Source organism: Falco punctatus, assembly GCF_963210335.1.
Source record: "Falco punctatus genome assembly, chromosome: 9".
NCBI lineage: Eukaryota > Metazoa > Chordata > Aves > Falconiformes > Falconidae > Falco > Falco punctatus.
This window is the reverse complement of record NC_137589.1, coordinates 13,352,075-13,374,623: the sequence shown is the minus strand read 5'-3', so window position 1 is coordinate 13,374,623 and position 22,549 is coordinate 13,352,075. Positions and strand designations below refer to the sequence as shown.

General features: G+C 40.9%; 1 protein-coding gene and 1 long non-coding RNA gene across 5 annotated transcripts in view; one reads left to right on the top strand and one right to left on the bottom strand.

Annotated features, from left to right (window-relative positions):
• LOC308069843 overlaps nt 1-13,526 on the bottom strand; it is a 57,983-nt gene extending 44,457 nt beyond the window's left edge. The window contains exons 1-2 of one of the 3 annotated variants that reach the window (XR_013930531.1): nt 13,048-13,526; nt 6,967-7,039 (exon numbers count right to left, since the gene is read on the bottom strand). This is a non-coding gene — a long non-coding RNA (uncharacterized lncRNA). Of the gene's footprint in view, nt 1-6,966 lie in introns of all 3 variants that reach the window. The other 2 variants (XR_013930532.1, XR_013930530.1) reach the window with 2 other exon arrangements.
• A 152-nt stretch (nt 13,527-13,678) lies between these two features.
• BMPR1A (bone morphogenetic protein receptor type 1A) overlaps nt 13,679-22,549 on the top strand; it is an 82,114-nt gene continuing 73,243 nt past the window's right edge. Inside the window, exon 1 of one of the 2 annotated variants that reach the window (XM_080402828.1) lies at nt 13,679-14,043. The gene's annotated coding sequence lies outside the window, so the exon portion shown is untranslated. Of the gene's footprint in view, nt 14,044-14,064; nt 14,852-22,549 lie in introns of those variants that run through there. The other variant, XM_080402830.1, reaches the window with a different exon arrangement.

Here is a 22,549-nt window from a genome sequence, read left to right as displayed (position 1 = left end):
TCTAATTCCCATTGATATCAGTGGGAGGTAGGAATTTACATCTGGACCTTCATATTGATGAACACAGAAGACACACATCCATCTAGCACAGCTAGGAAATGGATGACAGCTTGCAAAAGTTCCCTACTCTATCCCACACAGGAAAAACGCATCTTTCCCCCTCCCCCCCCTTAGTAAATTAACATTGATTAAAAATTCATAAGGAAGCATTACACCACAGGCACATTCTCTTTCCCCCTTTTCTTAGTTTAAGTGCAATGCATCCTGAATTGTAGTAGTATTTGCCATTGTAAAACTGTAGATAGGGTCTGACAATTAGGATAACCGTACAGTAATCTTTTCTAGTATTTTAAAAACAACTTTCAGGTTGTTCAAACAGTTAGTTATAAAACTTTTTTTCACCAAAAAGATCAATACTTGTAGCACTGATAACACCTTTGAATTTTTAATTTTAAATACCAATGACACTTGTACTAGAGACCGCAGTTCTGTTTGAAAATAGAGTTAAAATGGCAAGTCTGATCACTATTCAAGTTTTATTAATCTGTTTAAGTGAGAATTATGATGTGTGTGTTGACAGCTTGCAGTACTGACAGTTTTGAATTAGTATTTCTGAGGCTGAGGATGCATTCTGTGGGCCGCATTCTGTGGGCCACATTCTGGTGCCATCTGCACCCTATTTCTGCCTAGTGTTTTGAGTAACAAGAAATGACATGGCATTGTCTGCCTTTGCCCTCCAATGGGTAATGGTCATTTCAAGAAAACTGTTGTGTCTTTTCAGGGATGAAAAACTGTCCAAAGATTGGGGGAGGAATAGGAGAAATTTGGAGTTCTAATATGAGAGTTGTTAGCTGCAGGCAGTGTGCAGCTTGGACAAAAATAACAACCTGAACTGCCTGTGGCAGTTTAGACATGTATGACCTGTATTTATTCAGTAGGTATCTTTGTTCTTACTGATCTTAGCAGTGGTCTGATACAGGCGCTACAGGATCAGATTTTTGTATGCATGAATTATTCTAAAATACTAGCACATTATATGAAAAGCCTTGGTTGTTTTTTTTCTATAGCAAACAAATTTTCTGTTTTCAGTCGGTGCTGGGTTGGTGTGAATATGGTTCCATTGATTACAAAATCCAAAGATCTGGCTCATAATATTCTCTAGAGGAATAAATTTTAATCATGGAAGTTAAGTATTTTTTTCACTCATATTTGACTTCCTCAAACACTTTTTCATAACAGTGAGACAATTCTAGAGTTCCTTTTAATTTTTTAATGTCATTCAAAATGGTGGGTTTTATTCTCTGTTATTTAAGAGAATTCAAAACAGCATATTATATACTAAGGCTGCATGAAGGTATTTTTTAGGCAGATTTCTGTGTTACCCACTGACTGGGACTAGTTTCTTGCTGTCAACATCAAAACAGGGAGTCAGACCCCTTGGGAGGACACAAAACGCTAGGGCTTGTGATGCCTCAGGAGAATTTCATGAGGTCTTTCACCTCTAATCTACAGATGTGTATATGTGTGTCTCTCACTCTCCACCTTCCCCCTCAATGTCCTTAAAAGCTCCCTCTTCGCTGGCAGCGTGAAGGACAAAGCAGTTTAGGAGATGGCCAGAGATGGAAGGCTGCAGCTCAGGCAGGGGTACACTCTGTGAGATGGTGGTAGGCAGCACGGCTGGGGCTGTCTCTTCTTCATGTTCACAGGGGAGCCCGGCTTGCCAGCTGAAGGGGCCCGGGTCAGCCTGCGAGTTGCTGGCTTGCTGGCTGGATGGAGGTATGGGAGACAGGGGTCTCAGTGTGGGCAGGGGAAGGGAGGCTTGGATCAGAGAAGGGAGAGCACCTGCAGCAGCCAGAATGTAGGGGCTCTGGGGGCCTCTGGTTGAGTGTGGAAAGATGAAGCATTGAGGGGGTGGGAAGCCCTTACTGAAGCTGGGGCCGGAGGAGGGGGAATGCCTAGGTAAGCCTAGTTTCACTGAGTTGACAGAGTAGATGGTTGGGGTGGGGCAGGGGGAGGGAAAGGGGGAATAGCCAGGATGACTCACTACAGTCAGGGAAAGGGCCTGAAGCAAGAAATTGGGGTACAAGTAGCTCACAATAGTTCAGAGAGAGAGTATGAATATGTACAGAAGGGGTGAGCAAGGGGGATACAGGATCCCATCTAGTAAATCTGAAGTCAGTACTGCAGAAAAGTGAATGCAATGTACATAAGCATAGCTGAGCTAGCTCGTGGAGTGACAACAGAGAAAAGGCAGCAGCACAGACTTCAGCAGAAGCTGTACTAGTTTGAGTCCTTAAAATTTCCCTTTCAGTGGGAGCCGTACTAACTTGAGAGTCCTGAAAATTTCCTTGGGCAGATAACCTGCACTGTAACACATGCCCTGACTCCAGCCGGTGCCCGAGCAAGTGAGATTAAAGCTAGTTTACATATCACTATATGAGATACAGTGATATCTCTGAATGAAGAACAGAGATACCCTGAGGATTATAATGTAATAAATTTCCTGTTTTGACTTGTGCTGCTTCATAATGTGGTCCAAAAATAGAGAATCCAGTTACCCGCCCTTGATATCTATATTAAGATATACTTTTTGCACATATCTGAACCAGAAATTTGTGAATAATAATGTAGTATTTTAACTTTCATGGGGGTAGAATACCACATAACTGCTGATACTCTTCTGTCACATGTCACCTTTGTGATATGGAGGGGGGAAAGATGCATAGAGAGATATATATATAATTCAACTTTCAACTATCACTGAACATAAACGCTGTACAAAAATATGCAAGACTAATAATGTCTACTTGTTTATGTTTTATGTCTTGTAATAGATGCCTGGGACAAGTCCTAAGTTCCTCTAAATATTTCTTTTCATTCTAATTAATTTACATAATTAAACAAAGATACTGTACCTCTGAATGATCAAATAAAAAGACCAGTCTTTTAGCTAATAAAACATGTTAAGTAACTTTTCAATCAAAGTCTTCAAAAAGTATCTTAACGCTTTTTCCATTTTTTGGTTCTTTTTACAGAACAGAGTAAAAATAATGTTTCCACAGAAGACCGCTTCCATTATCTGGAAAAAAAATCATGACTTCTTTTTTTAGAAGTTCATTTTTACTGTATTGGATTTACACATTACACATTTCTAAAATAAATTCAAAACAACAAAAATATTTTACTTTGGTCCTTCATAGGTCAGTACTTTGGGCAAAATGTTTTGTTAAAGATTATTTGTATTTATGTTTAATAATGTGAATGTCCACAGCACTGAACACACTCACTAGTGTCTAGTGCTGGGCACACTAATGTTTATTTGCAATACTTGTCTCCTGGTAGCAGATATTAATTTCTTTAGTATTTATAAATATCAGAATTTGAAACTGAGTGAATTCTTGCCTGCAGTGATCATATTAGAAATCTAGGTTTTATAATGTATTGACATGTTGACTTGATGCCACAAGTGCCCTTGCTTTTAGATATACTTTTTTTCCTAAGTTCCTAGTTTCTTCAGAAACAGAATGTAGTGTGGTTTATGAGGTGTGAGTAACTGCCTTGCATGGATTATCTGTGCCAACATGAATAAACCAGTCTAGTAATAAAAGCAATGTGCAAATACAGTTAAAGCTTTATGATTTGGGCATATTTATTAATATGGCATGTGAACAGCTGACTACTTTCAGCCATGTAATACTGATACGAAAGCATACACAAGCTTGTACTCTCTACTTCAGACCTGAAAATAAAAATTAAAAGCATTGGTTTCAACTTCATTGTATATCCATCTTGAATGTTTTATTAACCAAATAACACTGTTTTAAACAAACATTAGTATGCTTAAAGGATGTAGTGTACTAACAGTACATGTTGTAACTTAGCAAGACTTGTATAGTCTCAGACCTTATTGTGTCAACAAATAGTGTTTATAGTAACTTTATAAGGAATGGGTAAATTCTGTCTTAGGTTACGTTGACACATCTGAGAACAAAGTTTGATTGCGTAAGTTCAGGTGGGTATTCCATTTCTTAGAAGAAGTGACTTTAAATAATGCACAAAATGTTTTAAATGTCCTCATTGAGCTCCAGTGCCAAGAAATACTTTCAAATGAAAGGATATCTTCATATAACAGTGCAGTTTATAAAAACAGCCATTTTGTGCATTCCTAATGCACACCCTTCAGGAATGCAGGATTTTTAAAGACACAACTAATTACATTAAACCTAATTAAGAAGTTAGATGATAAATGGACTGATTTGGTTTTAGATAGCATTACAAAGTACAGCATCAGTGCACTTGGTGCACTTTGATTTTATTTTACAGCCCTAATTTCTGTTTACAATGTGCATAAGGAAAAACACAATTCAAAAGAATGAACAGAACAGACACAATTTTCTGACAGTTCAAAATTGCTGTTTTTCAAATTGTCTGTTCTGACCTCTAACCCTTGCACAAGACAGTGGTTCCTAAACTGTGCACTGTGATCCCAGGAGAGTTGTTGGAAGTAGAAGCAATAGAGGCACCATAACACTGTGCCAGCTAATAGAGTGCAAAAAGTGAATAGAGCAAAGTTCATTAGAAAAGGACATGGTGCAAAATAGCTTGACAAGTGTTGCACTGAGAGTTTCTTAATAGAAGTGAGACTATGATTTACTCTGAAGAAAATGGTGATTTCAAAACTATAGACTTTGGCATTGCTCCTCACCACCCCCCACCCCCCGCCCCTGAATCTTAAATTCAGCCAGTTTCTGTTGATTAAGAAGGGAAGGAATGTGTGAATAAGATTGCTGAAACTATTATTGAACACACAATGAAATGCTTTGTTCTCACAGCCAAATCAGAGAGTTATGGATGAGACTCAGATTATATTCAGGCATAAATTCTGTGCTGTATGCCTATAAAACATGCCCTTGGATAGCTGTTAAAAATACAGTTCCCCCTCCTCTTAGGAAGATTACATCAAAAGAAAACAGTAATGTGTGTTGTGCTAATAAGGACCTTCAGACTGACTCACGAGACTTTTCTGTGCAATAAGGACAAGCGGTATGAATTTTTTTCAAACGAAGATAAACTTTTGAGCAAAAGATGTTTTTCCTTTAAAAGTTTCCAGATATTAACCGTTAGGGAATAATAAATCAGTATGCATAAAGTATCATTAATAAATCTGCCTCTGCTACACAAGTATTTTCTAATCTTACTATAGAAATCAGATTATTTTCACTAATGACAAAGATGTTACAGAAATTCTTCTGCTTCTGCTTAGTTTTACTATGTGCAGTGTTACTGAAAAAGTGTTGAGGCCTTTCTATAACTGAATTAATTATTTATTTTTCTTTTACTTAGAAGATATAGATAAAAAACAACTTTGAATTGAATAAAGGTAATGGTCCTTCCAGTACTTGTGGAAGTAATAGTGCTTGCTACAAGAAAGCTAAGAAACTTGCTGTTCTTCTAGAATGTTTTATTCTTATGGTGCATTAAAGAAGCTGTTTTGGATTTTTGGGAAGTTTAATAAGTATCTATAGTGAAAATTAAGGATCTCATTTCAGAACAAAAGAATGATTTACAGAATTTTAATTATTTTAAGATATAATCATATGTAGACTGAAAAATAACATTGGGAACATGGTTTAGTTTCATTTAAATGTTGATAAATGCAAGCATTCCTATATGCATGTATGGAACACGTATGTGGATTAAAATACTTGGAAGTGAGGATTTGATTTCCTTTAAGTGCATGTGTTTCATACCTGCAGCATTTGAGCCTAAATTGTTGTCATATTGTATCATTTACTACACACAGCATAATAATGGTGCATTAAACTGAGTGCACCTAGAGATGTAGTTTTTGTTACCAGTTAGGTATTTGTGCTTTAAGAGGTAACATCTCTAGACTTCTGATAGCATAGGAGATGTGGGAGCAGAAAGAAGGGCACACTTTCCAAAATCTGGCTTCATATAAAAGGTATGAATTCAGGAATAAAAATTTTATTTGTGCATTATAGACAAAGACCAAATACATTCTTTCACAGACAAATGGTCTTCTGCAGTTCCCAATGCCACTGGTTGGCCTGTATGTTCCCTGACCCATTTTCTTCCTGGAAATTTTTCCCTGCACAGATTCTGAGGACATCATAAATTTCCCTATGATTTCTGCACATGTGGTAGCCTGGCCAGAGTTACTGTTACACATGCTTGTAAGCTGTGTAGCACTGTGGGGTAAAAAGTAATGCAACGTGCTGTGCTGCTAGTGCAAGTGTATTCAGTCGGTCTACGGCACCCTGGAAATACCAGTTTTACTGAGATTTATTGGAGATACACAATATATACGTTACTAACTGGAAGTTTTTGCTTTACTGCATCTATACAACACAGCATCTATGCTAAACTGCACATACTTCTGGACAAAAAATACTTGCAAGAAATGTGATAGTGCTAGCCAGAGATATTCAGGTTCTAGGTATCACCTCAAATTTAGCATACCTGAATCTAAACTGCATTGTTGCAAAATAGTGACAGAGCATAATTCTTTGAGCAGCTCTACTGTGTCATTTACTACACACAGCATAATTCTCCAGCTGCTGCAGCAAAAGGAGAATAGGGCTGTATTTTATGTGGATGATGATTTTCTGCCATCTGTATTATGTAAACCGGTTTCTGGAATGGGAGCTTTTCTGAGTTTCCATTCTTCTGTCACTTTGTTGTGACATCAGCTACAGTGAATTCAAACTTGCAAAGATTTCAGTTCATTTGGCAGAATTTATTTGTAGTCACATTGAAGGACTCCATGTTTCCCCCATGTCACCTACTCAGCTTTGTGCTACACATCTTCTAATGGATTGGAAACAGTCTGGTGGTGTTAATTACACCTATGCATACAATCACGGACTTTTTAGGTTAGCACCCTGAGAGATTTAATTCCTAGTGGCAAATACATGACACGTTATCTACCCTTTATAGACTTACATGGCTGGTGGTTGTCGGAGACTTCATGGATTTCCTAAGCAGTCACAGAAGCTGCTCTCTGTTTAGAAGTCCTCTAAAAAGAAAGAGTCAGTGTTATTAAAAAACAAGTATTAAAGTCTGGGGGCAGTGTATATCCTTAAGGGTCCACATTTGCACTATTTAATACAACCTCAAACTGTATTTGCTTCTATGCAATTCTCACCAAAAAAAAAAAAAATGCGTAACAGAGAAATGCTGGGCTGTTAATTACTCCTCCCTAACTCTGGGTAAGAATCCTTATCCCCCTCCAGCTTAGGGAAATTCACTGGCACAGAAAGGTATAAATTACATCTCTGTGTGCCAGCTTCAGAGAACCTGGCCACAAATACTTAAGCTGAAAATTTTACTCATTCCTTTAAAGGGCACCAACAAAGTTTTCTGCTTTCTCTGATCTCATAACATTAAAAAAAAAAAAAAAAAACCAAAAAAAACCCCACCAGAACAATCCTTAAGTCAAAGGATAGTTAAGTGAACATTTATTTTAGACATTCATTACTAAGTGCAACTACTTAAAAGTGAACAATTGCTATGAAAGAGGGCACATGTGAAAGCAGTAAAATGAGATAAAAATGTAGAAGAGTGAAAATGTGAAGAAAAAATGGCTTTTAGCATAACAATTAACCACCCAATTTACCCTTCCTTTATTCATCGTAAGATAAATCATTGAAACTGAATTAATGGTGAAACATTCAGTAATAGGCCTTGGTAAGGAAATAGGAGCAGTGTATCAGGATATCCTTTTTCCGCCCCAGAGTACCAATACTTTCAATTTTATATACAACGGAAGTAATTAATTGTAGCACAAAGAAGCACAGCTGTGTTTCCTGATGGCCACACATGCAATAGCTACTATTGTGTAGCATTTTGAGTATATACACTGAAAACTGTTGAACTGCTTTGAACTTTTTATAATTTGGGGAGTTAATTTCCATTAGTAGCTTTTGAATTTATAGTGGAATTTTAATATGCTATTATCTTAGATCCAATCCTGCATCCCTATTTAGGTAATTTTTCGCTGATGCCGGTGGGAGTTTAAAGTAAATTAGGTATAGCTGCCAAATCCGGAGATTTGCAGACACAGGCCAATTTCTCACTGGAAGCAAAGGAAGTTATAGACTATTTGTCAGGATTTGCTTTTAGTTATATGTGTTTCTTTAATTTGCTCAAGTTCAGTTCCAGTACATATTCAAGTATCTAAGTATCTTACACGCTAAGGGAGAAAAGCTTTATTGCTGTGCCTTTAACTTCACTATATATTTTCAGACATATTAGTTGACTGCTGTGACTGAAATACAAATATATCCTTTTCTTATTAATTTAGTAAACCTGTATTATTTTGGTTTTGCTAGAATGTGAAAAAAAGAAGAGAATAAGAGGATTTTGCTGCATTTGTTCTTATATAACAGCAATGCATTCATGGTTACAGGTATGTTTAGTCTGAGAAAAAAAAAACCTAAGGATTTGATTAAGTGAAATGATTTGGTTAATTTGTTTTGTATAGGATTCAGATCTGTTTCATTCTAACAAGCTTCGAAGAATATAACATTTTCAGTCTCTAAACGTCCATCTTTGTAAATCTCTATGCTACCCACTATAGCTGCCAGAAACACATCTCCTTGAATCCATGCCTCTTGAGGACAAAGCTGTCATACACACCAAGACAGAAATTTTCTGTATTGGAAAGAATTCTCCTTGTTTAACAGCAGGATTAAAAAACATTTCCCCTTTCATCGTTCCTTCAGTTTCTGTTGCTGAGAAGGATCATCATCAAGAAGTGAAGTTTTTGTTACAAAGACTTGAGGGGGATGAAACTTCAGCATCAGTAGGAGAAATGTCAATACAATGTGGGTTTGGAGCCAAGGATTATTCAAACTTGTAAAAGAAACTAACAAATACTTCTTAAAATAAAAAGCAGAGGAACACAGACATATCTCAGATACACTCATTCTCAGAGAGAAGCTAATAAGTAGAACTTCCTTGTAGATCATTTGGCACTGCAGACTCATAGTAATTTCAGAGGATAAATTTCAAAATCAGCACTCGAGTCTAAGTCTGAATACTTAATCTTCTCAGAGGAAAAGAAGACTTTCAGGATTTTATTTGCACACATCTAGGTACTAATTCTGACAAACTGATGCGAGAACTCAAGTGAAGCCTCTGCTCAGCCTACAAATACTTTCTTTTTCTGTGTAAGACTTTTAATGCTCTTACTACCCAACACTGGCTTTAAGAAAAAGAAAATAATTTTAAATGTTTCTTTGTAGTTATAAGGAGAATTGTCTCAGGGTTTATTTTGGCCTGGTGAAAAGACTGCAATACGGGTTTTGTACTTGGGAATCCATAAAACCAGAAACATACAGCTTAACTAGGCGTAGGAAGAAGAATCAGAAAAAGCAACAGGAAGTTTGGTTCTTGACTGGCAAAATGTCTCCTAGGGCACTTGCAACATCAGGCAAAGTGTTCCCATTACTACAGCCCTTTGCAAGATGAAATGGAGTTCCCTACTACGCAGCTCAGTAAGGAATCAGTCCACATCCTGCAGAAGCTGCCTAAGGCACATGACAGGTATAGCCATTACGTCCTCCTCCTTCCCTGTCCACCTGCACAAGGCTAAAGAACAATCTGGTCTGCAGAATCCCAGAAGTAACCCGAAAATACACCAAGTGCTCAAGCTGTGGGAACAGTTTCCTGTTTCCTTGTGCCTGTGCTCTACTGTTATTCTTTGGAGTGTCTCCACAGTGCTCTCCAGTGCTGTACTGTGCTCAGTTCCACATCCCGCTTGTTGGACCAAAGGTTGGCCGGGGCTTGCAGCGCCGAGGAATACTTTTTTCACCTTTTTACTATCAGTGCTTCACTAGCAGAAATTTTTTAAACACACCTTTCTTCACAGATTTGATTCTGCCTTACTGAATTAGTTATGCTTACATTTAAAACACTTAATAAAATCCATGACATTTCTAAGTAACAAACAGCTGTATAAATTTATAATCAGAAGAATGTACTTTCAAGTAAAATAATTCTGAGAAAAGACAAAGCCAAATTCACGTCATTTTAAGTGAAAAAAATTGTGTCCCTGGCTGAACGGCAATATTCTTTTAATATGTAACATAGAGTATTTATTTTGGTAACAGTAACAGAGAACTACTCATCTAATTGCAAACAGTTTTCAAAAATGTATTTGAACCACAGATTTAAGACATGAATTCCAGAAACTGAAGGGAAGAAGGATCTACAAAGATAAAAGTTCTATCACATGGATGACCTTCTCACTGTACGTACTTTTTTGTTCTTATAGATCTTTTGATATTTAAGACTTGCAGTTCCCAAGTGATTCCAAGAACTAATAAGAAATTCCTGGAGAGGAAATGACAAAGCAAGCAGCTGGAAGACCATCCAATTCATGATTTAATTTTTTTTTTTTTTAAATACAGCTCTCTTCAACATGACAGTCAGTCTTGATCTGCTTCTTCTGTATTTCATGTTAGGGTTCCACATCCTATCCTGGCCAAATGTCAAATGAACGTATGTTTATTTTCAGATTTTTAGACTACAGCATCTTTGAGTGTTGGTCAATTAACAAAATAAATACTTCCATGTTATTAAAACCTGATGTGTCTGAGGTTTTGCATATTCCTAAAATCTTCACCAGGTGAGATGTCTGTTACTGATAACTAGCTCACTGGTACTCTATGTCTTTCTGAGTGCCTGTCACCTGAAGTGTTCATCTTCTGGTTTAAATAGGTATGTTTACCTATCCTGCCAGGTAAACAAAGCAAAACAAGTCAGATTTGATTCTTCGTGGTTTACTTTACAAAAATCTTAGCTTCAGTTTCCACAGTTACTTTCATTTCAGGAAATACATTGGTTCTTCAGGTGGTGCATAAAGAAAACTCTTCCATCATCAGGTCGAACATCTCGCATGCCAGGATTGGTCAACAATCCTCTTCTCACACAGAGACTGCTGTATGATTGTAAATAAGGAATTTTAATCTACTCACACTGGTTTCATACTTTTGTTATAAATCCTATGTGTCAAAAATGACAGTTTATCCCTGTATGAAACTGGAAACATATTGTAAGTACTGCACAGTTTTGAAAGACACCAGTACTTTCCCTGTGATGTTTCATCAGACATCCATCTCAATCTAAATAGTTTTTAAGGTTGTTATGATTCTTCACTTTAGATGACGATACACCTCTGTCTCCTGCAGCCCTAGTATAATTATAATGTAGTTTGCTTTTACTGACTTTATTCTTTGATTAAGCTGAGTATTTACACAGTGCTCGTTTATGCAGAGAATAGGCATATTGGCCATGGCAATGCAAAGTTCATCCTCAGCAATACTTATTTCTGATCTGACACGGACTATTTCTTGTGGTATCTTCAGTGCCTGAGTGCCTTGAAAAGTACAAGCTGAGATGGCTGTTTCTGTGATGTGCACATTTACTGACCTGGAATTGGATGAAAACAGTTGATCCATTTCACACAAGGGATCAAATAAATTTCAAGGCTAGTGGCTTTTGCTAAATTAATGCATACTGGATTTAAATCAATATCCAACATCTGAAAAGCACGACTGTATTACCACACAGATTATTACTTAAAGAGATGCTAGCGCTAACAGCTTTGGTTCTGGTTGGGAGCACAGACACGCATGTTGCATTCTTCTTCCATATTGAGTGTCTATTCTGTTGCTATAATCTGATAGTAGACAGTGTGGAAGAACAGCAGACTCATATTTTCCTTTGAAATTATAAACATAAGCATACAAGTTCTGTATTGCTTGGCATGAAAGCTGTGATTTTGTCTTTCTCGCAGGCTGTCTTTGTTTTGGACACTGACAGATTTTTCTGGATGATGGTCATCGGAAAAAATTTTCTAGAAGTCTAGTAAGACAAGACCTGTATTTTTAAATGCCTATCACCATAGTATCTGGCCACCTACACTCACTAGGTGTGCCTTTAACTGCCTACATTTTAAAGGAGTCTGTGAAGTCGATAGGTTTGAAATTCTACTCCCTTTTTTGTTTTGCTATATAGGATAGTAGGCAAGCTAAGTACTCGTCTAATGATCCGCAGGTATAATGCATGTGAATGATACTGCAGAGCCCACGCTCTCATCTTACATTCAGAGGTGACAACTCTGGAGTGGAGTACACAGCATTTACAAGTCCTATCTGATACTAGCACACAAAAATGGAGCAAGGCTGTGGGCAACAAAATAAGCAAGCCTGTGTTTCCCACAATATATACGCATGTGGCTATTTGGCACCGATAAGTGAGATTGCCTCCCAACTGGTTATTCTCTAGAAACAGTTTATCTGGGCAGGCACCTTGACACTAGCAATTGCTGGTGTGTCCTGAAGGCCTAAAGGGTGTTTTGGGCTGCAGCAAAGGGAAACCGAGTAGGTTTGCATGATCCATGCAATCTTCATTTTCCCCTTTAGTTGGCTTTGTGTACAAAGTTCTTGACACGAAGTAACCACATGACAGGGAGAGGCAAGACCACCTCAACAACACAACTGCTGCCACTTTGCTCAGCAAAGGATTGAAACAGCAGCCCAGGTGGGAACTGTGTGGTCCTCTTGTCGCATGGCATGCTGTCATTAAAGCTCATTCTGCACTGCTGCTGGGAGACCTCACTTGAAGACAGACAGACAAATTACTACTTTGCTAATTTGTCCTAATGATGAGGAGCTTGGAAACGCAATGCAAATCATGGCCTTCAGGAAACTTATCAAGCAAGCACAAGTTATTACATATTCCAATCTAACTAACTGGGTTTATTTATTTAGAGATACAGGAAATGGAAAAAAGCAAACAAAACCAATTCTGTCGTTTACAATGGAACTCTACCCCTCACACGGCACTGCAACGTCAACCTTTTCAGAACGATTTTTCCACAAAGCTAAAGGCCCGTTTGAGGCCGTCATTTTTTTCCCCTGTGCTGCCGCAACCACTGCCTGTTTGTTGCCCACCCCAGCTGGCACACTGGCCCCCTTTAATTCACGTCAAAACTGCCACGGTAATCCTCCACCCCACCTACTCTGTGAATCCTGGCAGCTTGTCCATTTTCCATGGCGCCGACCCACCAGCATCTGGATGGAGCTCCCCGGCCCCGCAGCCATATCCAGCTGAGCTGCTCCTCCTCATCCCGAGCCCTCTGCTCGGCCAGCAGTCCCTCCGTGACACCTGCTTGGCCACTGCTTGTCCTCACACCTTCCCGGCCTTCCCTAGAGGTGCGCCCCCACCCTCCTCAGCGGGAAAGCCCTTCTGGGCGGCCGGTAAGGCGCCGCCTCGGTGCCGGGGCTGGGGGCGGCCGCCCGCGCGGGGCACGGAGCCTAGCGACAAGCTCGCTCAGGCGGCGGCTGGCTGCGGCCTGCGCTCCCGCCCCAGGAGGGCCTACGGGGGAGGAAAAGCAGGCCCGGCTAGTTCCTCCCGGCCAACTCTTTCCCGGGATGCGCCGCCAGCCTCTCCCGCCCACGGCACGTGTTGATGGAAGGGCGGGAGGAGGCGGGCGGCGCCGCCGGGCCCGGGACGCGGCCCCCGCCCGGCCGCTCTGAGGGGCGGCCGCTGCCCCGCGCCAACGGCTGCCGCGCGCTCCCCGCCGCGCGGGGAAGGCGCGCGCCCGGCACCCCCGAGGTGCCGCCGCGCCAGGACGCCCGCCGGCGGCCGCGGCTGCTGCTGCTGCTCCTGCTGCTGGTGCTGCGCGCGTTCCCGCCTCCCCTCAGCCCCCGCCGTGCGCGCGGCCGGAGCCGCCGGCTGCAGTGATTGGAATCCGGCTCCTTCCCGCCCCGCCCGCGCGCCGCAGGGCCGGGCCGCGCCGCGCCGGGAGCGCCTGCCGGGACGGAGCCTGCGCCGAGCCCGGGCCGCGCCGTCCCGCCCTCGCCCTCCCTCGCCCGACACGCACCCGCCTTCGCCCCCGTCTTACCGGAGCCGTCGGGGCCCCGGGAACGGCTTGCGGAGCGCGGCGGGGAGCGGGCCCCCTCCCCCTTCGCCTTCCCTCCCGCCGCGGAGGATGAGGAGCCCCCACCGCCGGTGAGTGCCGGGCCGGGCCGCGGAGGCCCCGGCCGTGCGTGCGCGCGTGCGGCTGAGGAGCGTCGGGGCGCCTCGGGCAGCACCGCGTTCCGCCGCCGCACCCCTCTCGCTGCCGGCCGGGGGGCGCGGGGCGCTGTCTGTGCCCGCCGTCGGGCGGCTCTCCCCGGCGGGGTCTGCGCCCTCTCCCGCCCCCCGGGCGCGCTCTGCGCGGCCCGGCCCCGGGCCACAGCGCCGTCGAACGCGGCCTCCCCGTCTGGCGACGGATCTCCCGCCCCGGCCTTTCTCCTCAGGGGGCCCGCGAGCGCCCAGCGCGGCGCCCTGCTCCGCCGCGGCGCTGGGGGCGCTGCCCCGCCGCTGCCCGGCCCGGCGCCGCTGGCGGGGGTCGGTCCGCGGCTGGCGGGAGGCCGGGAGGCCGCCGCGCCGGCGCAGGGGCTGCTCGGGGCCGGCGGTTTCCTGCGTGGGCCGGGGGGCCGCCGGCGCGGCGCTGGCGGGGCCGGGCCCGAGCGGCCCGCGGTGAGTTCCCTCGCCCTGCGCTCCCTGCCCCCGCCTGTGCGCCCCTGGTGTTGTAATCCCGGGCTCGGTGCCCGGCAGCCCCAGCCCGAGCGAGCGGCAGCGCCGTCGTGGGAAGGGTGCGAGGGAGAAGGTGCTTCGTCTGCCTTTTGTGCGAGCCTGAAACAAAGCTGTGCGCCGGCTTTCCAAATCTCCTCCCGTTCGGCCATCCGAAGGAAAAGCTGTCGGACCAAAAAATAAGCCCAGAGCATCGCACGTACCTTAGGAGTAAAAGATTGCGCTGTTGACTACTGATTAAGTACGATGTTTTTATAACTGGTTACAAAATCTGTTGAAGAGGGTTTAAAAACGTGAATGGCTCTTCAGTCAACCCTTTGATGGGTTTTTTTTTCGGTTTTGTTTTTCTAAAATTAAGACTGAATTCAGCAGCAGGGAATGGTAGTAAGTTGTGGTTTTTCCATTCAGCAGTTGCCTCTTAACTTTGTGTCGAAGTCGTATGATGGTTCTCCCCCGTGAAAACTGATTGCGGTTCTAATTTACATTTTTTGTTCTCCGTGGACAGGTAACTTTTTAGTTGTTTACCAAGTTAGTGTCCTAAGGATTGATATTCGGGACTGTTATCTGTAGGAATAGAGAAGATTCTTGGCTAGACGAAGAAGGCTCTGCTGGATTCAGAAAGCTGGTTGGTTTGTAGTAGAACCTAGTCCTGGAATAAAAAAAGTTAACATGAGAGCAATTTGTAGTCAGATACTTTATCCCGTATATAGCCAGAAATAGCCCATATTGCAGCATTTGGAGCAGTCTGGATAAAATTCTTGCTGGCAATGTATGTGCTCTTTGTTCTTGTACATTTGTACCTTTTTCTTAGATTATTCACCATGTTTCCTTTATTATGTGAGTGTGTGTATATTTTATATGTATTTATATGGAGACATGCAGCCTGGTAGGCTTTTGAGTTCTAGTCTGAAATTTTGTGGAGGATCTTCCTGCACAGCTGCAAGATTCAGCTGCCAGTCCTTAGTATGTCCTGCTGGCTGCTTTGTTCCATGGACAATGAATATATATGGCTGGATCTGGTTGTTGTTTTTTCTGGTTGTTGGTTGTTTTGTTTGTTTTTGTTGTTTTGTTTTGTTTTGTTTTTTTTTTTTTAAATTGTGAAGTAGTTTTGAAAGGGACCTCTGGATGTTATCTGGTCCAGCCCCAGTTCAAATTAGAACAGAAAGCCTTTGGTAAATTGCAAGCCTGAAATAGCATGTTGTTTGAAATTTGGTGATCAAATCATGTTTACTGGAACAGTAAGCAGCTAGAGTGTAGAATTTCTTAAAGTCAGCATATGGGACCCAAATCTTAGTGGTTTTGACACTGCAAGAACTTTGCAGTGAGAATTAAATTTTCATAACAAAGCACACAAATTAGTGAGTATTGTAGAGTGTGTAAATGATCTATGTGCTTTTTCTTGATACACTTGAGATCCCGAATTCCTGAATGTTGGTAAGTGGTGTAACCAAAGTAATTAACTTTGTTCTTTTGTAGTAGTTGATGTGTTTATTGTACTACTCCAGGTCAGGGCTAACAAAGTTTTGATCGCATCTGGGATTGAATGTGATGCTTGTTCAGATGTGTAGTAATCGGTCTCCTGACTTCGCTCAGAATGGACATGTGTTTGCCATAGATGAGCATTACTGTTGTATGAAATGTCATGGATTATTGCATTGCAAAGAGAAGAGGATTTTGAAGAAGCAATAGATAATTTGTCTATTTCCCAGAGTCTTGAAAGGCAAGCAATTGATGGATAAGTTGATTTTTTTTTTTAAATTTTTTTCCATTGGTTTTAAAATTAGGGATTATCGTAACATTTTATTTGTTCTCTAAGAAGCAGTATACAGATTCTGTGGTTGTGTAATATTAAAAAAAGTAGGGAAGGACTTGCTAAATATTCACTAAACTGTATTTTTATAGTGAGAAATTGGTGCAGGCTATAGTCATAGAATCATAGAACCGTTTAAATTGGAAAAGACCTTTAAGATAGTGGGTCCAAGCGTTAACCTGTTGCTGCCAGGTCCACCATAAAACCATGTCCCTAAATATTTTAAGAGAAAAAAGTGTTTTGAAAATACTGATAATAAGTAACTCTGAATTAATCAAATCTCTTTTAAATTGTATGTCAGTCAGTGTAACTAGGAACTCTACTGTTTCCCATGGCATAGTGGGGCATGAAAGTGTAGATAAGAGCATCTGAGTACATACCTTTCACAGAAGCAATCAAAGAACAAGTACTGGTGCTTTCGCTAATTTTGGTATGACCAGGCTTTCCAAGTGAAAGGAACCCACCTTCTCCAAAGCCCTTAAAAGCAAACAAACCAAAGGAAAAAGCCAGCCTTTCTGTTCTTTTTTGTTCATTGTCGTGGCTGATAACTTGTGAAGAAGACAGCATCTCTCTCCAAGAGCAGGTAAAGGTGTGACACATGGAACTGTAGTAACTTCCTTAGTAAATTGCTGAAAAGTATAGATGGATGAATGAGACCAGACAGTATGTGACAGGGAATGTGTTACAAATGTGTTTCTCCGTTATCAAGCATCAGTTGAAGACCTGTCCTTTCTATCTAGATATCTAGTAAAGTGTCTGGTATGTCTTGGTTGCTCAGTAAACCTGGGCATGTTTTTGGTGCCTGGGGTTTTCTTCACTTACCTTACTATCATCTGTAAATAAATGACAGAAGGAACTCAGTAATTTAAAGATACGTCATGTCAGAGTTGTTTTATGTGGGCACAGACAGAGTACTTGGAGCCTTGTTTCACTTGCTGATATTCCCCAAATGCAGGATTTGGGGGCGGGCACAGAGTGCATGTGCTCTGTGGCCTGACAGCAAACTTTTCCTTTCACTGCTGATGATTTAGTGATTACACTTTTTCCTTTCTTGGACAAGATCTGCAGAAGTCTCTGCAGTTGCCCCATCGCACTCATGCTGATAGTCCCCAGTCGCCTTGCCCCCTCCGCAATGGGTAGTGCTTTAAAGGGAAAGCAGGGAATTTCTGCCTGGTTTTCTTGCAATTCTTTAAAAGTTGCTGTGAAGTCTCTTGAGCGTTTGATATTCGCAGACATAAAGTAGCTTTACTTATTCTGAAAAATGTTTAAAACTGAAAACAAATGTAAAATCTAACATGCTGTGTTGTGTCCTTTAAAAATAATATTGAGACTGGAAAAGGTGATCCTTGAAATTGGGCAAAAATTTGAAATAGTCACCTCATTTGTCTTCATTGCACAGAAAACATCATTTTAGCATTCTGAATGCTTTTTATTGAGAAAATACATAAAATAGCCATTTTGTGAGGGATTCAGCCCAGAAATATCTGCTCAGTACTTAGTGCTCTGGGTATGGAATCCTCAAGAGGTTTAGTTTGATACAAACAAATAGCCGCCCCACCGTTGATGAGGCAATCTACTAGGGGACGAGCTACCAACTTGCCAGAACCATCTTTGTTGTGAATTGGCTTCCTAGCACCTCAGCGGGTATGTTTGCAGGTTGTATTAGGTGTATTTTATGCCCATGCTCCCCCAAAAGCAAAACAAAGCAATTACTCTACTAGTCGTCAATATATATTTTTAAATTCATTATAGTAGTTTTATGACACTGAAGTATTTTAGGTTGTCATATATTTGATATAGTCAGAAGATAGCGTCATTCATGTTGTGGTAGTGATCAGATGCATGAGTTTCTGGTTATGACCCCACTGCATCAGCAGTACATAAATGGTGTGAAAAACACAGACATTCTGGTTGAGATTTATAATCCACATAGCTTTATTTCTTGCCATTTTTCTCATGGGTGTCTTCTAGTTGCCTTCTCATTTCATTTGAATTCAGTGTGTTTCAGTTAGGTTTGCTGCTTTATGATGGTGTGGTTAATGAAATTCAAAATAAGTGTTAAAGAAGGAAAATAAACTGTGGTTCATCATTATGATGTATTTATAGATTGTGTATGCATGATGAAAGAAGCAACACAGCAAAGCCTTATTTAAGGTTCAGTGTGTTACCACCTCAGAATTTCTGCAGTGACATCTGTTGTTACAGTGAACAGGATTGGCTTGATGGAGCTTGTCCTGCAAGTCACCAGCAGAGTCTGCTACCTGTGCCGAATTCACCAGTGGTTGTGTTCACAGGGGGCTGGGGGGGAATATTTTGAGTAACATGAAAGTTACGAACTTTCTTTAAAAGGTTCTGAGAAGACAAAATCTGTGAAGTAGTAGTTGATAGGGTGCCTAGCATTCAGCCACATGCTGCAGGTCTGATGATTATTTTTTCCCCAGAATAGACTTTCCTGAAATACAGAGGAAAATATAGTACATGTAAATGTAATTTTAGTATGTGATGTGTTGGCTGTGAGTTAAAAAGGGAAAAAAAATCAGTATTACTACCTCGGCTCTGCAGCACTGTAGCTTAATTTGCAGCATGTTATAGCAGCAGCAATGCTTTTTACAAAAACTTACAAAATCAGTTGAATTTTCTCAGTGTCTCCTCAGATGCTTTACTGGATGGCTTCAGTCAACTTCGTTAGCATAAAATGAGGAAGCAGCTAGCAATTCTTTGTGTCTGTATTCCCTCAGTTCACTATCGTAAAGAGACAACTGTCAATCTTGCCATGTTTTGGCCAATAAAAATACAAGCAGGTAGAGCAGGGATAAGTTGGAAAAATATCAAAGGAAGTCTCAGAAGATACATACCAGGACACAGACCTGGTTCATAGAAGCAATTTCCTGTTCACTGCTGCAGCTGTTGAAATGGTCTAAATTTGCTTTTCTCTTGTCTTTATAGTGTTAATTATTAACAACCTTTTCGTGATTTGAGAAAAACTTGAAAACATTCATAGGCCTTTGCACTTCCTCCGTGAGAGCTTGATCCCAAACTTGACTGGAAATCAGTGGGCAGAGCCCAAATGGCTTCTGGAGGACCGAAGCCATCACAGATTTCACTTCTGCAGAGAATTAATATCCTGATTATGAAAGGTTTATTGTGCAAGTGAGTATATTATGTGCTCAGAGTCAGAATTTCAGGGATATAGATGTGGCACATAAGCTCAGGCAAAATTTTCTAAATAATTTGTTCTTTTTCCTATTATTTGTTCAGTTGGCAATTCACGGTGCAGTGGTGATGCAGAGGCATAGGCACTGTCCCATGTTGTTGTGCAGGGGGTATAAAGGGTTTGAAAAGGAAGCATGAAGAGGTAAGCTGTGAGGAATTGTTCAGCAGGAAGAACAGATGCTGGAAACAGGAAATACTGTGTCATCCCCTTGTCCCCTGTGCTTGAGAATGAAAGAACCTGGAGACTAGTATGACAAGAGTGGCTTATCAGAAGAGGACAGAGTGAACCTCAGCGACTGTAAACGTGAATGAGAAAACCAGAAATCTGTGTAGAACATGCTTCTCCTTGCTGCCCACCTGCCTTTGTGGAAGAGAGACTAATCTTTTACGGAATGCCTTGGAGAAGGTTTCAGAAACCTTCCTGTACCCTTCTCTGTGCTGTCTGAGGGACAGGCTGTGCAGTTATCAGACACTGGTTTGGACAACTGAGAGTTAATTACAAGAAGGGATTGGGACACAGGGCACAGGAAGGCACTGCCAGCTAATGAGGTGCAGGCATTCTTCTTAGACTCAATGCACAAAACGCTGACCATCTTCGGTTCAGATTATTGAAGGGTTTTTAGCAATAATCAAAATACAGTAGTGGTACTGAGTGTACCACATCGAGCAGAAATGTCACTGATGATAGAGGATATGGGAAGTTTTAGTAGGATATTTATTTGTATTGCTTTAAAGTATTTTTTTTAAAACTAATTTTGAATGTCTGCACTCTTGGAGACAAAGGAAACAATAAATCACACAGAATGAAAAAGTGCTTTTTTGTTTTTATGTATTGATGTATTTTTCTAATTTTATCTGCTATATTTACTAGTTTGCAACCATTTTATTTTTTTTTTTTTGTGAAAATACCCTACACAAAACTTTCTGTAGGAGTATTCTGAAGTGTATGCCATTCATTAGGATTAAAGATTGTGCCCTACGTCACCCAGGGAAATTGTTACTGTGAGTTTAAAATTAAAATAAAAATTCTGTAGGATTTGCAGCCAATTTGTTGTATTTGCTGAGCTGAACCAGTGATCCTACTAGTGATAATTCTTCTTTAAAACTCACAGTGTGGACCAAAGTTTCAGACGATATTGTATGCCCCAGTCTTCTGCTTTGGTTAGATGAATGGAAATTATTTTGAACACTGCTAGCTCCATTTAATTTTTTTTTAATACTTTTGCGTTAACGATTCTTTACTGATTTAAGTTGACAACCACTGATGCTAGTTTACACTAATCTTTGTAAGTTTTGTAAAGTTCTTTTTGTACATGGGGAGTTGTTCTTTTCTATTTTTAGCTTACAACTATAATTAATACCACTCTAAAAAGAAAGAATCTAAACCTGGAACATTGTCCTAATCAGAAGTTAGGGCAGAGGGTTCTGGTGAAGTGTAGGAACGTTCCCATATAGCTGATATTCTTCAGTTTCCTGCTCTTAAAATTTCATGGAAGGAATGCAGTTAGAGACTCGCCAATTTGGGTTAAACCAGGAACTGCGAAACAAAACCCAACCCAGACAGGACAGTTTTTATTCAAACCTAAGCCTCTGTTGAACTGTCTGTTTTTGTTCCGCCCCTGGCCCTGCTTCATTCCCCCCACCTCTCTTCAAATTCACAAGTTTTTAAATGCAGAGATGTTTCTAATTTAGAAAATTATTTTGGCATAATGAACTAAAACTGAAAGGAGGGGACTAAACTGAGGGAGGTCAAAAACCAGATGGAAATAGAAAATCTGAAAACATCTACTAAAAAAAAAAAATCACCCTTGAAATAATGGAATCTAAATGCTGAAATTATACATCTGCTCAGCAGCTGTGCATTCCTTAGCCGGAGGTTCTGCTGCAGAAATGGCATTAGTCAATTTTTCTCGAAGTTTAAAATGCTGTTGTATAATATTTATATCTCTCTGAAATACTTTTGGTTAATAGTCTTAGGAACCTAAGGTTGTAGAGAGAATAGAGGTGGAGGGAAGCGCTGGTGAGCTGGTGTAAGGATTTCCTCCTTTATCCTTAAGCATCTGTAGTGTTTAAGGTTGTTTGCTGCAATGAAATTCTGTCATTTTCTTTCTTGGTGGTTCTTTTTGAGTATCTTTTAATTTTTGGTGACTTAATTTCAGAGGTGAGGTTGGTTATGGGAAAAATAACTGAATACAAATATATTAAATGAGTGCACTAGTGAGAAAAGAATGTTACAAATTAAGAAACCTGCCTCGAGTGTTCTGCTCTCAACAACGGCCGGTGGTATTGCTCCAGAGGAAAGCACAAGACAGTCTGTAGCAGACAACTGTGGGATTACACTGCTCTGTGGAAGCTTCTACCTACATCCTAATAACCAGGAGCTAGCTGAAGCAGCGGTGCACATTAAATAAGTTTAGGTATATATCCACAGCATGTTTCTATGCAGTATCTTAAAATGTTAGAGCATTTTAGTTAGAAAAGGTCTCTGTAAGCTATTAAGCAAGTTATAAAAATGTGTAATCTTACATTTTCTTTTGTGTCCTTTTTTATTTCTTCGTACTGTTTTGACAATGTTGGGGATCAGTTACCTGTTGGTACTGAGATCTACATGTGTTAGAGCAAGTCTTTGAGCAGGCTTGGTTTGAGTGCTGATGTAAAGGGTGATCTAGTTGGTGTAAGAGCCTATGTTGATTTTTAAAGATTTTATCTGTAGAAAAGATACCAAGGGTGACCCTTGCTTCAAAGAATTTTAGCCAAGATTTTAAAGTTATGTAAGATAAATGCTGTGGATTTCAGAAATGTTGAATATTGTTTTCAAAGTGTATCTGTTTCTGGAAGAAGTGTTTACAGGAAAATATTTTTTACTATGTGTACTTGGAACAACTGACGGTAAAAGAGTTCTCCTTCAGGTTAATT